The sequence below is a fragment of the Ictidomys tridecemlineatus genome, chromosome 12 (assembly GCF_052094955.1).
Source record: "Ictidomys tridecemlineatus isolate mIctTri1 chromosome 12, mIctTri1.hap1, whole genome shotgun sequence".
Taxonomy (NCBI): domain Eukaryota; kingdom Metazoa; phylum Chordata; class Mammalia; order Rodentia; family Sciuridae; genus Ictidomys; species Ictidomys tridecemlineatus.
This window is the reverse complement of record NC_135488.1, coordinates 76760327-76778070: the sequence shown is the minus strand read 5'-3', so window position 1 is coordinate 76778070 and position 17744 is coordinate 76760327. Positions and strand designations below refer to the sequence as shown.

At 35.2% G+C, this 17744-nt stretch overlaps 1 long non-coding RNA gene across 1 annotated transcript; it reads right to left on the bottom strand.

Annotated features, from left to right (window-relative positions):
- Positions 1-13773: 13773 nt before the first annotated feature.
- Positions 13774-16637, bottom strand: LOC120884957 (uncharacterized). The gene is made up of 3 exons (XR_005727418.2): positions 16499-16637; positions 16027-16240; positions 13774-15022 (listed from the first exon to the last, which is right to left on the bottom strand). It is a non-coding gene; the product is annotated as an uncharacterized LOC120884957 (long non-coding RNA).
- Between the last annotated feature and the right edge of the window lie 1107 nt (positions 16638-17744).

The window sequence follows — 17744 nt, the reverse complement described above, 5'->3', positions numbered from 1 at the left end:
TCTTTTATTGAGTTGATTCCCAAGTATTTTTTTTTTTGAGGTTATCATAAATAAGGTAGTTTTCCTAGTTTCTCTTTCAGAGGATTTGACACTGATGTACAGAAATGCCTTTGATATAGGGGGGTTGATTTTATATCCTGCTACTTTGCTAAATTAATTTATTACTACAGAGCAGGAGTAACAAAAATGACATGGTATTGGAACCAAAATAGACTTGTAGACCAATGATACAGAATAGAGGACACAGAGACAAACCCACATAATTACAGTTATCACATATTAGACAAAAGTGCCAAAAACATATATTGGAGAAAAGTTAGTCTCTTCAACAAATGGGGCTGGGAAAACTGGAAATCCATATGCAGCAAAATAAAATTAGCCCCATCTCTCACCATACACAAAACTCAAAATGGATCAAGGTCATAAAAATTAAACCAGATACCCTGTGCCTAATAGAAGAAAAAGTTGGCCCAAATCTCCATCATGTTGAGTTAGGCCCCAACTTGCCTTAACAAGACTCCTATAGCATAAGAAATAAAATCAAGATTCAATAAATGGGATGGATTCAAACTAAAAAGCTTCTTCTCAGCAAAAGAAACAAATAGTGAGGTGAAGAGAGAGCCTACAGAATGGAAGCAAATATTTACCACATACACATCAGATAGAGCATTAATCTCTGGGATATGTAAAGAACTAAAAAAACCCCACTAATATTTGAATAAATAAATAAAATTGATAAACCCCTAGCCATGCTAATGAAGAGAAGAAGAGAGAAAACTCAAATTACTAACATCCATGATGAAAAGAAAAAATCAAAATGGACACTACAAACATATAGAAGATAATTAGAAATTATTTTGAAAATATGTACTCCAATAAAATAGAAAATATCAAAGTCATCAACAAATTTCTAGAGGCATATGATATGCCTAAATTGTGTGATATGCATAATTTAAACAGATCAATTTCAAGCAAGGAAATAGAGGACACTGTCAGAAGTCTACCAACCAAGAAAAGCCCAGGACTGCATGGATCACAGCTGAGTTCTACAAGACCCTTAAAGAAGAACTAACACCAATACTGCTCAAACTATATCATGAAATAGAAAAAGAGGGAACACTTCCAAATACATTCTATGAGGCCAATATCACCCTGATTCCAAAACCAAAGACACATCAAAGAAAGAAAATTTCAGACAAATATTTCTAATGAATATAGATGCAAAAATTCTCAATAAAATCCTGGCAAATTGAATACAAAAACATAACAAAAGGATAGGGCATCATGATCAAGTAGGGTTCATCCCAGAAATGCAAGTTTGATTCAACATATGGAAGTCAATAAATGTAATTCATCACATAAAGACACCCAAAGATAAAAATCATATGATCATCTCCATAGATGCTGAGAAAGCATTTGATAAAATACAGCATCTTCTTATGTTCAAAACACTTGAAAAACTAGGGATAACAGGAACATACCTCAACCTTGTAAAGGCTATCTATGCTAAGCCCCAGGCCAACATCATTCTAAATGGATAAAATTTGAAAGCATTCCCTCTAAAAACTCGAACAAGACAGGAATGCCCTCTTTCACCACTTCTATTTAACATAGTTCTTGAAACTCTAGCCAGAGCAATCAGACAGATGAAAGAAATTAAAGGGATACACATAGAAAAAGAATAACTCAAATTGGCACTATTTGCTGATGATATGATTCTATACCTAGAAGATCCAAAACATTCCACCAGAAATCTTCTAGAACTAATAAATGAATTCAGTAAAGTAGCTGGATTTTAAAAAAAATAAACCTATAAATCAAAGGCATTTCTGTACATCAGTGACAAATCTTCTGAAAGAAAAACCAGGAAGACCACTATTTACAATAGCCTCCAAAAATAAAATACTTGGGAATAAATTTAACAAAAGAGGAGAAAGACCTCTACAATGAAAACTACAACATTCTAAAGAAAGAAATTAAAGAAGACCTTAGAAGAAAGAAAGATCTACCTTGTTCTTAGATAGGCAGAATTAATATTGTCAAAATGACCTTACTACCAAAAGCATTAAACAGGTTCAATGCAATCCCAATCAAAATCCCAATGGCATTCCTCATAGAAATAGAGAAAGCAATCGTGAAATTCATCTGGAACAATAAGAGACCCAGAATAGCCAAAGCAATCCTTAGCAAGAATAATGAAGCTGGTGGCAATACTATACCAGATCTTAAATTATACTACAAAGCAATAGTAACTAAAACAGTATAGTATCGGCACCAAAATAGACCCTGTAGACCAATGGTACAGAATAGAGGACACAGAGTCTAACCCACATCACTTCAGTTATTTTACATTGGACAAAGGCTCCAAAAATGCACAATGAAGAAAAGATAGCCTCTTCAACAAATGGTGCTGGGAAAACTGGAAATCCACATGTTACAAAATGAAACTAAACCTCTATCTCTCACCATGCACAAAACTCAGCTTAAAGTGAATCAAGGGTCTAGAAATTAAACCAGAGACCCTGCGTCTAATAGAATAAAAAGTAGGCCCTAATCTCCACCATGTTGGTTTAGGTCCCAACTTTCTTAATAAAACTCCTGTAGTGCAAAAATTAAAACCAAGAATTGATAAATGGGATAGATTCAAACGAAAAAGCTTCTTCTCAGAAAAAGAAACCATCAGTGAGGTGAATAGAGAGCCTACATCTTGGGAACAAATTTTTACCCCTCTCATCAGATACAGCACTAATCTCTTGAATATATAAAGAACTCAGAAACCTTAACATCAAAAAAACAAATAACGCGGGCTGGGAATGTGGCTCAAGCGGTAGCGCGCTTGTCTGGCATGCGTGTGGCCCGGGTTCGATCCTCAGCACCACATACCAACAAAGATGTTGTGTCCACCGACAACTAAAAAATAAATATTAAAAATTCTCTCTCTCCTCTCTCACTCTCTCTTAAAAAAAAAAAAAACAAATAACACAATCAATAAATGGGCCAAGGAACTGAACAGACACTTCTCAGAAGAGGATATACAACAATCAACAAACATGAAAAAATGTTCAACATCTCTAGCAATTAGAGAAATGAAAATCAAAACTACTCTAAGAGTTCATCTCACTCCAGTCAAAATGCAGCTATTAAGAATACAAACAACAGTAAATGTGGCCAGGATGTGGGGGAAAAGACACACTCATAAATTGCTGGTGGGACTGCAAATTGGTGCAGCCAATCTGGAAAGCAGTATAAACACTCCTTGAAAAACTGGGACTAGAACCACCATTTGATCCAGCTATCCCACTCCTCCATCTTTACCCAAAGGACTTAAAAACAGCATACTACAGAGACACAGCCACATCAATGTTTATAGCAGCACAATTCACAATAGCTAAACTGTGGAACCAACCTAGATGCCCTTCAGTAGATGAATGGATAGGGAAACTTTGGTATATATACACAATGGAACATTACTCAGCATTAAAAGAGAATAAAATCATGGCATTTGAAGGTAAATTGATGAATTTGGAGAATATAATGCTAATGGAAGCAAGCATTATATCTCCCAAAACCATAAGCCAAATGTTTTCTTTGATATGAGGATGCAGACTTATAACGGCAAATATTGGGGGAGCATGGGAGGGATGGAGGGACTTTACATAGGGCAAAGGGGAGGGAGGGGAGATGAGGGGGCAAGGCGGTAGAAATGATGGTGGAATGAGTTAGACATCATTACCTTAAGTACATGTATAAGACATGAATGGTGTGAAAATATTCTGTGTACAATCAATGTCTTGAAAAATTGTGCTCTATATGTATGATATGAAATGAATTGCATTCTGCCATCATGTATAAACAAATCAGAATAAATAAAAAATATATACATATGGGTGGAGCCTGGAGTGTAGTGGACATAAGGTGCCAACTTCCACATTGTCTTTTTAATGAAGCTTCATGGGCTATCCTGTACACAGACCCCACATTGATCCTCTCATTTATCAACAAATTATGCCTGGATAAATTTGAATTGTCAACAGCTACTAAGATCTTTGCTTTGATATTCCAGATACAGACAGGTAGGATTTACACAGATATATGAGAAAGAGAAAAACAATTGACCTCATCTTTACCTCACAACTATTCCCAGGGGTTCAAGTCAGAAACCTGGGAATCATGTGGATTCAGTCCCCACATCCAGTTTGTCAGTAAATTTTTTATTTCTTTCTCTTAATCAGTTTTAAGTTCATACCCTCTTTTCCATTTCCAGTTGTTACTTCAGACCAGGCCAACATCATCACTGTTTTATAAACATAACATCTGTAGTCTGCTAGGGCTGCTATAACAAAATGCCAGAGACTAGGTAACTTAAACAACAAAAATTTATTTTCTCATAGTTTTGATAGTTAGAAGCTCCAGATCAAGGTGCTGGCAGACTTGGCTCTCGTGAAGCCTCTCTTCCTTTCTCTTTTTGCTGTATTCCTCACATGGACTCTTCTTTGTGGCTACATGGAGGATGAGAGAAAGATAGAGATCTCTTGGGTCTTTTTCTCTTCTTCTAAGGCTACTAGCCTTATTGAATTAGGACCCCATCCTTATGGCTTCATTTAACTTTAATTACCTCCCTGAAGGTCCTATCTCTAAATACAATCACATTGGGGTTAGGGCTTCAACATATGAATGGCAGGGTAGGCACCAAAATTCAATTCATATCAGCCTCCACACTACAGTCTTCTAAGTTCTCGCTTATGTGCTTAAAATCCTTCATAGTTGTGTGTCTCTCAGGGTTCTTTGGGTGGAGAAATTGACTCTGCTCATCTTAAGTGAGTTTCGGGAGCTTTTAGAATTGAAGATAAGGCGGGAGGGCCAAGCTTGTAATGAGGAAGTTCCTGGAGGTTTCAGTAGCAGGGATCCCTGGACTATCATGGTTGGACACTTACACTACAATGGGTGGACTCTTTCTGCTTCTATTCTTCTTATGTTACATTGTTAAAGATATGAAATTTATAGTATACAACATTATGAATATACTTAAGTCCACTGATTGTAAACTTAAGATCACTTAAATGGCAAATTTTACATTACAAAGTATTTTAATACCATAAAATTTTTTAAAATATTTTTTTAGTTGTAGATGGATACAATATCTTTATTTTTATTTATTTATTTTTATGTGGCATGAGGATTGAACCCAGGGCTTTGCACATGTTCTATCACTGAGCACTCTACCACTGAGCTACAACCCCAGCCCAACCATAAAAATTTAATAAGGATCTTGATATAGCCAAATACTTAACATATTCTGGAAAACAATGAAATATATGGTTTTAAATCTCTTTTTTTTTTAGGGGGGTGGTACCGGGGATTGAACTCAGGGGCATTCAACTACCGAGCCACATCCCCAACCCCATTTTGTATTTTATTTAGAGACAGGGTCTCACTGAGTTGCTTAGTGCCTCACTTTTGCTGAGACTGGATTTGAACTCATGATCCTCCTGCCTCAGCCTCCTGAGCCACTGGGATTACAGGCATGCGCCACCGCACCCGGCATAAATCTCTTTAGAGATTAGATGACTCAGTAATATGTGAGGTTTAATAAATACAAGCAAGTTAAATAAAATTGATACCCTTATATTTGACTTTGGAGATCAAAGAACAAAACAAAGAGGCAGAGAAAGAAGATGAGCAAACCTGACATTTCTCCCTTCATCCACTGAACACCTGTTTTTGTAGGCTTTGTCACTTAGCACTAAACACTGCAAGGACTTTTGGAATTCATTATTTTTAGCACAAAGCACTTTCATTAAACTAACTTAAATTGTTCAAAGGGTTTATAGTAATAATTCTTGGAAAATATTCCTTGATATTATAACCAACATTTATTTCCGAAATATCTGAGGACAAGGGGAAATGGAGAAATGAACGGATAAAACAGACTAGCCATGAATTGATCATTGTTGAGAATGAGTTTTGGTTCATGGAGATGCATTACACTATCTGTTTTATTTTTGTGTATATTTGAATTAACCACAATAAAAAACCTTAAATTCTAAAAAAAGAAAAAGAAAACAGAACTAGCTTAAACTAAGAAAAGAGAAAAAGCCCAGAGACAGTATGCCCCTGATTGCCCCTGACTATATCAGGGGGGTGAGAGGAAAGTCTGAGGAAAGAAGCCTATAGGGACTTTGGTTTCAGTACCAGGAGCACATTTGAATTTATCCTGTCAGTGAGACACAAGAGTGGTGAGATAATTCCCCCAATACTAGGGTGCAGTAAGTTACAAAGAGGGATGTGCATTTGTTTGCATGACTCATGAGGCATATTATCCATTTTCTTCCCTCATCTCCTGTCACCCTGTTCCTCCTTGCACTCCAACCAGGCCAACCAACTTGTGCTCTCTTGATTCTGTGCCTTTCCACCTGCTGTGTCCACTTAATAGGTCTCTCTTCTGATTGTTCCCTAGTGAAGGCCACACCTTCTTCAGACTCAAATCAGACATAATCTTATATTAAAGCCAGATATTATTTTCTACCTCTTAAGTAAGCAAAACATTGAAATAATTTAATAAATTGGAGAGGATGGCCTGAAATGCATACTCATTTATTGTGCTTGGCTTTATACATTGATATGCTTTGGCCATCTACATCAAGATCCAGAAAATGCTTGATTTTGCAATCTCAATTCTATTAACTTTAATTCAGTAATCTCAATTCTGGGAATCAATCCAAAGTAAATAATCCATAACATATTAAAATGTATTAATGAATATACATTACAGTAATTACAGTAGTAAAATGCTTGAAATAGTATTAATAAGGTAAATATGTGCACATGATGGAATACTATAATAAATTGAAATGTCTAGCTATTTATTAATTTATATAAAAACTAAAAAATTTGCTACGATGCCTTCAAAGGATTATATTAATCTGCACCCTTCCCAGCACTGTCCTTGTTTTCAATGACAATGGACACTGTCATTGTAAAAAATAGCTGTTGATGGTATCTTATATCGTTTTATATATTATTTCATAGTGGAGAAATACTAAAATTATATTTTTAAAAAATTATGTCATTTAGGGAGAAATGTGTATCAGATAACATGGTTAAATGTCAGTGTTTTAATTTCTTTTGTTTTCTGTCATTTAATACAGCTTAAATTTTGAATTGAGTTAATGCAGGGTAGTTTTTGCTCCTAAAAAGAACTATCTATTCATTGAAGGCCTGATGGTGTCTTGTTTGGTTTTTCTCTAACTTAGCCATATTTATTTGATTAATTTAGTCCTAATTGTCTATGAAGGACAAATTTCTCATGTGTATATTTGTATTCAACCAAATAAGGAATCAATAAAACATATCAGAATCCTTTAAAATGTTCTACTATTTAGGCTTAGTAATTATGTTTCTAAAAATAAATATTAGGTTTAAAATCCAAATGGTTTTAATATTTTAAAATTATCAAAATAGCACAGGAAAGCTAAGAAAAGCCTTATACTCTAAAATGGTCTTAGTACTTTAAAATTATCTAAATAGTAGGATAAATTTAAGCAAATTATATTTATAGGTGGTTTAAGAACATGGGAAAATGGTATAATGTTAAATAGAAAAACCACTATTCAAGATTGAATATTTATTATAATCAAAACCATGTGAAGCAAATTTATTATGATAAAAGCTATGTAAAATAATCTATTGTGATAATAACTATGAGAAATAGTATTTAAAGTACTACAAAAACTCTGAAATACTCATTTGGCTCTACTGAAAGCATGAGAGAATAGATTATTTTCTTTCTTTCTTTCTTTCTTTTTTTTTGAGAATAGAAGATTTTCTTTTTTATTTATGCCTGTCTATATTTTTCAAATTTTTCTACATTTACCATGTATTACTTTTATATTTAGAAAAACAAAAATATTTAAAGACTATTTCAGTTGAAATAGACAGAAATACAACTCTATGCAAAAAAAAAAAAGAGAGAGGAATTGAGAGGAGTAAGAAGATTGGGGGGTGGGGTGGGGAGAGTGAGAGTGTTCCTGGATGGATTTGGCTTCAGGCCCAGATGGAAATTATATCATCAGGTCTCTTTCTTTCCCCCTCCCCCAAATCTCGGCTCAGACTCCTCTGTGTAGTGACCTCATTTTTTCCATCTTTCAGGCTGCCAGAGAAGTAGGTTGCCCACTGCTCTAGGCTTACATCATCTGCTTTAGGAATCCCAGAGGAAAGAGACCTTTCTCTCCCAATATCTCAGTATCAATTCCAGAAGACTCTTATAGCCCTGTTTGGGCCACAAGCCCACCCCAAGAGTAATCACATGCCTGGGGAATGGAGTATTACAATTAGGTGGGATTGTGACATATGCCCACATCTGTCCCAGAGAAGAAAAACAGTGCCATGCCAGCCAAATTAAGTCAGACTTTGGGCAGCACAGAATGCTACTATGGTTCACTGTCTTCATCCACACTCTTGCCTTTCCAGATGTGCAATTCTAAAAATGTTCTTTACTGAATTTAATGCAATATCTCCCTGTACAGTTCATCTCCCAATGAAACAATCCATTCTCATCCAGTGACCATATTATGTTGAAGTCTAGGAATTCTGGCTGATATGCTTTCTTTTCTCTTAGTCACATGGAGATGGGGTTTCTCTGGTCTTGTGATACAAATATCATCTAAATTTGCTTCTCGGTCAATGAAAAATTCTCTTTAGTGAGTCAATCTTGCTGCATGGATCTACAGGTGTGAGGAGTGAATCTTTCCCTGCCCCTCACATTTTAGACTGCACTACTTCAGCCACTGACTTCTTATTGTTCTGATTATGGAGACTGGATATTGGCTTAGGCTTTGAACAAAGACACGATTATTTCCAAGGTGGGTTTTCTGGCAATACAACTCCCTTCAGACCTGATGGATTTTTGCCAGTTGGATATCTGGGTATTTCACAGACTAGGCACCAGCAGTCTTACCTTGCACTTGAAGTTTCTGTTTCTTAGCTCTTAGCACAGTATCCCCGCTATACCCATCATATAGGCTCTTATAATGGCTAACCTGCCCCTAACTCTGTGACCGTGGTAATGTTTTGCCACAGGTATTGACTTCAATTATGTTTATCATAGAATAACAGACTTGAAAGGGGCAAGGGAAACAGGCTTCTTGAATTTGTAGGTCCTTACCAAGTCCCCAGTGTATTTCCTGCTTCTCTCCTTTGTATTAACTTCAATTTAGAGTATAAAATTCAGTTATTTTTTTTTTTACCAGAGTTCAGCAAGTAGAAATATTATTTGGCACTCCATGGTCCAGGCTGCTTGCTAGAGGCAGAATGGGTCTCCCTGTGTGCTATTGCTTTTCTGCTTTCAAACAAATGAGTTTAGATTCAAACTTGTCCATTTGCCTAGCTCAGCAGGGCTTCCTCCTAGCATCTCTATATTTGCATCATCCCACCTCACAGTAATGTTCAGAGAAAGTGGTATTGTGTTTGACTGGACCTAGATTATGTGTTCACTTCTAAGGGGGCATAAATTACTGAAGAAAGAGAACATCCAGGAAACCATGATGAAGCAGACTACAAGGTCCAATGTAAACTTTACTTTAAAAAAATCTTTTAGTACTTCATATAAAAATTTTCAAAGCTATAATTGTAAATATGAGTAGAAAAGATTTTAAAGATCACACCCTATTTTCTTTTTCATTTATGGTATTAGGGATTGAACCCAGGGCCTTGGACATGCTAGTCAAATAAATGACTTACAACTGAGCCACATTTCCTAAACCTTGTGTTTATATTGTATTTTGAGACAGGGTCTTGCTAAATTGCCCAGGCTGGCTTCAAACTTGTGATCCTCCTGCCTTAGCCTCCTGAATCACAGGGATTACAGGTGAGTGTCACTGTGCCCTGCTGCCTATTCAGCAACTTTCTTAGCTTTTCCTCTACAGGCAGTTTCCAAATATTTAACATAGAGTCTAAATTTCAAAAGTATTTTTATTTTTTTAGAAAGGGCCTTCGTTAGTGTTATATCCATCATTTTTGTTTACATAATATTTTGCTTTTATTGTAATACCTTCTTTTAAAACTTCCATTTATATGCTTCTAATATCAGTGAATACCTATATTTTAAACCTAAAGGAATTTCCCCTCTAGTCAAGAGATTTTAGCCAACTCTGAACCTCCTCACACAGCAAAAGCACTCTTGGTTCCCAGTCCTTTTGGTTTGCATCTTCTGTCTTATTTTCTACCATACCCAAATCCAATCCCCAGATCACTGCAATAGTGAGCCTGGCACACTTATTCATGGATGTAGACTGGAAAATATAACTTTAACATACTGCTAAATTCTTTTTGAAAAATAAACTTTTAATTTCAGAATAATTTTAGACTGATGGAAAGTTACAAAGATAGTACTGAGAGAGTCCTTCCATGTCCTTTATCCAGTGTCTCCTCATGGAAACATCTATAGCCAGGATATCTCTGTCAAAACAAGGAAATTAGCATTTGTATATTATTAACTAAATGCCAAACTAAATGGATTTTATGTTTTTCTACTAATTTTTTTTTTCTATTCCAGGATCCAATCCAAGATTGCATATTACATTTAGCCTGCTAAATTGTAAAACATTTTCAAGTCATTTCCAGTTAAGCTATGACAATAGGAAGAGTATGGCATTTTAATATTTAAGATAAAATGATTCATTAACTAAAATAACATAAGTCATTAAGATACCACTTGTACTGTGATTATGAGCTCCTCCAGGAAAAGTCTCTGTCTTTTGTTTGGCATAAATGCTACATATAGTTTCATAATTCTCTACAGGATGTAGTTTTCACAGCAGTAAGTATTGAAAGAAGTACAAGAAATTCAAAGCATTCTTACTTCTGGTGGAAAATAATCTCATTCTTCCTAATGTAATTAGAAGAGTTGGGATTTTATTCCCATGTCATGCCATAAGTGTAGTGTGAATATAATTTATTAATATGTTACAAATCTGATCCAATCATCACAGTCTGAGCCACAGAAACCACAAAGACCTCACAATCAGATTCTTGTCTAACCAACTTCTCTAGGGGGAAGGATGCTTGCCAACAAAACCCTAGTACAGAGTCTCTCTAGGAGTAATACATTGAGTAATTTGGGGGAAAGTAAAAGTTACTCTGCAGTTTTGTTTTGTTTTGGTACTGGGGATTGAACTCAAGGGCACTCGACCTCTGAGCCACATCCCTAGTCTTATTTTGTATTTTTTATTTAGAGACAGGGTCTCATTGAGTTGCTTAGTGCCTCGATTTTGCTGAGGCTGGATTTGAACTCATGATCCTCCTGCCTCAACCTCCTGAGCCCCTGGGATTACAGGCATGCACCACTGCCCCTGGTGATTGCAGTTTTAAATAAAGGGATTTCAGACTTATAGAGGTCATCTTATATTTAAGACCTTTTTTAAAAAAATCACGTATTGGGGCTGAGGTTGTGGCTCAGTGGTAGAGTGCCTACCTCACACATGTGAGGCACTGGGTTTGATCCTCAGCACCACATAAAAAATAAACAAATAAAATAAAGGTATTGTGTCTATCTACAACTAAAAAAATATGTATTATCATGGAAGAAACTTATATTGTGTTAAGATATTCAGTTTTTAATTATAATAAAAAGTTATAGTTATCTTTTCTTTTGAGACCAATATTTTAGGTATTAAAATAAAGAGCTATAAAGAATTCTGCTTCAAGTCAATTCAGTACTTATTCAACCCAGGAGAATTATAGAACTTTACTAAGTATATATTCTATCTAGTTCCTGCTACAAGTAATAGTTATTTTCAGATACAATCATCAATCACAGGATGACATGTAAGATTTTTATGGAAGCTCTCTCTCTCTCTCTCTCTCTCTCTCTCTCTCTCTCTCTCTCTCTCTCTCCCTCTCCCCATTTCAGAAAAATAAATCTAAAACTTATCTAAGTTATTTCATAAAACCCAAAGAAATCAAAGACAGAAGGAATGCAACAAGGAGTAAGAAAATATTTTGCTAATCATTAGAGTATAAAGAAGGCAAATGAAGGTATTATGTACCTAGGTTTTTATTTAGCAATTTGTTTTCTGAAGGAATAAAGAAAATAGTAATTTTGCTTATTAATAAAAAGGAAATGAAATATTTACATAGTACCTTATTGTTTTTTACTTGCTCATCATGTATGACATCTTAATAATTAACTAGTGATTTTGTATTTTAGGCACATCTACAATGGGTGTTGTCACCAAGCAAATAATGTCTGATTATCCTTTTGAACCTATTTCACTTTTTTTTCTTTTTTAATCTTGTAGTGCTTGGGATTGAATTCAGGGCCTCACACATGCTAAGTAACTCTCTACCATTGAGTCATATCCCTAGCCATAAATCTATTTCAAATGTAACGCGCTTTTTGAAACTGATTGCCTTCCCCACTCTAGCTCCTGCACAAGGCAAAATCTGTACTCTCTCTTATGTGCTCCCAAAATACTTGACCACTAATTTTACTTATTTCTATGATAACATGTATCACATTGCCACTTCTTTTAGGGACACTATCTTATTGAACATTTTATCCTTATAAAAAGTCAGTGATGGTGTTATGGGCCAAATCCCTGTCCCCTGCCCCCCATCCATTTTTTGAAGTCCTACCTACAGTACCTCCAAATATGTTTTTATTAGGAGTTAAGAGCTTTGAAAGTGGTAATTCAGTTAAGCTGAGGCTCTTAGGCTAGGTCCTAATCCAATATGTTTGGTATCTTTATAAGATAATATTTGGACACATAGTCACAGGGATGTGTTCAGAAGAAACTAAACCTAGAGGCTTCTAGCCTCCAGAACTGCAAGACAATAAATTTCCTTTACTTAAGCCATCAAGAATGATATTTTGTTATGACAGCCCTAGCAAGTCTATACAGACACTCAGGCAAATGACACTTGGAAAGTGTATAAAAAGTGGTAGTTTTTCTGCATAATTGGCAGTTATTATGTATATACATTTTGTATTAGGTTATTTATCATTTATTTAGCTTTTAAAAATTTATAGGTCTCTGCATTCATGTCTTCTTTGTGGTTTCTTTTAAGTTTTATAGGTGGTTATTCCTTTGTGTGTTAAAGGCAGTTGAATGAATTATTGTTTTTTTTTTAAGCTTTGCATCCAAAATAATTGGAAGAATTCTTATCCATTAGAAAGCTTCTTCCATGAATAACATTTATTCCCTTAGGTAAATAATTGTGTCCTATAATTTTCATTTGTAGGAATTGGTGTAGAAAAGGGCATACACATAGAAAGGGCATAGAAAATTTTCAGGATTCAAATTAATTCAGAAGGGAAATAGCTCTGGATTTAAATTTTCAATTGTTTTTTTTTTTGCAAATTTGTATTATTTTTCCACAATTCATTTAATTTTTTCAAAAGATTAATTCAGAGCCAGGAAATCAAGTAAGAGTTGATAATCCTTTAATTAAGCATGAGGGGAAAATTCCACATTAAAAAAAAATTGGGTCATAAAATCAAGTCCTACCTATATGATTTGTGGAATCATAATGAAAAATATCAATAGGATCTGGTCATTCTCTGTTCTCAGCATTGCAAAGGATTCCACTCAGATTTACCTCATCTTGAGGACCGTGAAATTGATATGACTTCAACTCCCTGCTCTGACTCCATTTTCTACTCTTCTCTTTTCTCTCTGTGTTTTGCCACAGAAGCTTCCTTGAGGACCCTGAACATGCTAAACTAATTCTGTCTACTTCGAGAACTGATTTTCCTGAGAGGCACATGACTCATCCTTTTCCTTCATTCCAATCTCTCTTTTACTGTCACCTGATCTGGCTTTCTTAATCATCCAGATAAGGAGCATGTCCTGTTATTTTTTTCAGGACATCTATTTATAACTGGCCATTATATACTTACCTGTTTATAATCTTTCTCATTGCTACTAGATTTTCAGTTTCACAAGGATGGGGGTTTTGTTAATAAATGTTGGTTAGATGGGAATATTTGTAGTATCAAATGTTAAAGTCTGAGATAACAGCTTTTAACACTACTTAATGGTATAATGAGCATTGCAATGAAATAGCCAAATAATGTGGAAGAGATGTATTCCACTAAAAATTGGGCACATTATGTTTTCCCAGAAACCACTCTATTTGTTATTTTATACCGGGTAGTTGATCCTTTTGAGGGTGTCCAATCTATTCAGAACTTTCATTCAGTCTTTTAGAATTGTGCTTAATCTTCAGAAGCAAATCCTCAGTAGTTATAAAAGCAACACTATCCAAGAGAAATATAATATGTGCTATATGTAAAACTTAAAATTTTCTAGTAATAGCAACATTTCTTGTAATAGCAGCTATATTTTAAAGTAAAAATAATACTTTTGAATATTTTATTTAACTCAATATGTCCAAAATTTTATCATTTCTACATGTAATCATTAAAAACTTGAATATTGATAAGACATTTTACCTTCTCTTTTTTCCATACTGTCTTCAAAATCTGGTATATTTTACAGTGGCAACACATCTCAATTTAAATGATAAATTTTAATAGTTAAGGTAAAATGTGTTCAGTTTACACCAAAATAAGAAAGTTGTGTGCAACAGAAAAATATTTCACTTTGCTTTAATCTTTAAGTTAGTTAATAAAATTAGATAAAAAAATTCAGTTTGTCAATTGTGGTAGTCACACTTCAAGTGCTCCATGGCTACATGTAGCTGATGGCTTCTGTATTGGGCACTGAAGGATATAGAGCATGGGAACCAATCAGATTGTGCCCCCTCCAGAAGATTTTGAATTTAAATTGTGATACACAGAGAACGGAGAGTTTGGACTGGTCATGTTAACGGCATAATAAAGGAAAGGAAAGTTTCCAAAGCAGTTGTTACCAGGGTCTCCAGAGCTTCCTTGGCTTCTGCCCTTCATGGTTGGTTGGTCAATTCTTTGGATTCTATGTGATAGATTCATATGTTTCCAATAAGATTTTCCCCCTTGAGCCAGCTCATCCTGGTTTCTGTTGCTTGTAATTACATTAAATACCTAAATGAAGGGGAAAAAAATCTTAACACATTTCCTTAAAAGGAGACACACAAAAGGACATAATTATGCATATCTATATATATTTATGCAAAACTGCTTTGAAAAATCATAATTGTCTAAGGTGTTATCAACTCTTAACAGAATGGGGCATAGTATAGATAATTCAAAAACAGTGAATTGATACAAAAGAAAGAATATTTATTTGATTTTTGGAATAAATTTGTGTGAACTGTGGGGTGGAGATGAGGACAGAGCAAAAACAAGATACAGCTTCCTAATTGTTTTACAGGGAATTTAATCAGCATGAATTCTCCAAGAATGACGCTGATCACGCAGCAGGTGCCAGATAAAAGCATGATGATTAACCAGCTGTCGTTGAAAGAATGTGATCCACAATCAAACCGTTTGACAGAAGAAAGCCAGGATGGCTTTTAAAATTAATAACGACAGGGAATTCTACATGCAAATAATCTAGAGATGGTGTTGCTGTCTTTGGTTTCCTTACAGGGTAAGAAAAAGATAATCATACTCTGGGAGGAAGGTATTTAGTGTCTAAGACTAAATGTAGGTTGTTTTTTTTTTTTAAAAAAAAAAAAAAAAAGACTAAACACAGGTAAACACATTTTCCAGTCATTTGTTCCCAGTCCTGAGTGTGTAAATGGAATGGCTTTCGGTTGCAGATACCAAGTCTATGTGATGAAGGGGGATGAGGGAGGTAGGAAAGGGGCGCATATAATCATGAGTAATCTCCTCTGATCCTGGGGAGCTTTGGATTTTCCTCCTCTTAGCATCAGAAGCCAACATTTAAATTTCACAAGGTTGAAAATGGGTGGGGGTGAATGTAATTAAGCCTCTATACTACCAGTTTACAGAAGGATCAGATAAGGAATGCACACAGGGATACAACCAGACAAATACAGCATATGGAAAACTCTACAGAACAAATGTCCTGGCTTTTCCAATAAATAATAAATTCTAGATTATTTTGAAAATGGCACAATTACGTTGGGGGACAGCGCCTCCTCAGGTAGAACACTGTTTAAGCTGGGTTCCCTAGATGCAAATTCTGAGGTGGAGAGTTGCCTGCAGAAGTTTACTGGAGAAATGCCTCTGGGGAAGTGAGGAAGGTGGAATGGTATGCATGAAGTGGAATGGATCTCAGTCAGGTTTCATTCCAATCCTCAGTTGTCCTATAGGGAGTTCTGGAGTAGGGATGTCCTTAAAAGGAGACACATAAAAGAACATAATTATGCATATCTATATACATTTATGCAAAACTGCTTTGACTACAGCATATGGAAAACTCTACGGAACAAATGTCCTGGCTTTTCAAATATATTTACAGATAAATGTATATAAATTTATATATAAATGTATAGTTGTATAGCTGTCCCAAACTGAGAGAAGGGGCCAGGTTATGTATTGTTACTCTCAGCCAGTCATTTGGTTTGGACTTCCTACTGGTAGAGTGTGTACCTTTAGGAGAGGCAGTTTCTTATAGTCCAAGGGTATTCTTAGTGAGGGATACATCTGTAAGACAGCAGCTGACATTCCAAGCAGCTAGGAGATGAGAGTATTGGCCATGAAGAAGAAAGAACTCTGAAAAAAAAAAAAAAAAAAACCACACACACACACACACACACACACAAAAAAAAACATTATTGATTTTTTTCTTCTGTTTTTTTTTTTTTTTTTTTTGGTACTGGGATTGAATCTAGGGGTGCCTAACCACTGAGCAACATCCCCAGCCCTTTTTTTTATATTTTATTTAGAGTTAGGTTCTCACTGAGTTGTTCTCATCAAGAACACCTTGGGAGGCAGGGAGATTTCAGGTTGGAGGACAGCCTCAGAAATTAGCAAGACCCTAAGCAATTTAGCAAGACCCTGTCTCAAAATAAAAATAAAAAGGGCTGGGGATGTAGATCAGTGGTAAGGCACCCCTGGGTTAAATTCCCAGTACGAAACAAATAAAAAAGTGTCCACTACAATAATTCAAACCAGAATTTAATTCTGAAATTATCAGTAATACTTAGCAATTATTCAAACCACAATTTGCATAAAAATATTTTATTTAAAAAATCTAAAATATTATCACAAAAGTTTTGACATTTTATATCTTAAATTATTATACATTCTTTTTTTTTTTTTAAAGAGAGAGTGAGAGAGGGGAGAGAGAGAGAGAGAGAGAGAGAGAGAGAGAGAGAGAGAGAGAGAGAATTTTTAATGTTTTATTGTTTAGTTCTCGGCGGACACAACATCTTTGTTGGTATGTGGTGCTGAGGATCGAACCCGGGCCGCACGCATGCCAGGCGAGCGCGCTACCGCCTGAGCCACATCCCCAGCCCCAAATTATTATACATTCTGATGTAGAGAAATAAATTATTATGCTCTATTCATTCACTAAATATTTTAATTATATAACCATTTTTGAAACTCTTGGTGAGGAGGCCCTTCCTCACTTGGCTGTCAGATTGCCATATTTATTCCCCCACCTCAGTGACCACTCCTTCCTCATCTTTTCTGATGACTTTCCCCCAATTCTGGCCTCTAGATTTTGGAGTGCTATAATAGGCTTAGTCCTTAGATGACTTCTTGCTTTTTTTTTCTAGTTAAATTTAATTTTCTAAATGTTCTTATAACTTTAAATATCATGTTGTCTTGACTCACAGATGTTTATCTCTTCCCTGCACTCTAGACTTTTGTATCCAAATGCTTACTCAAT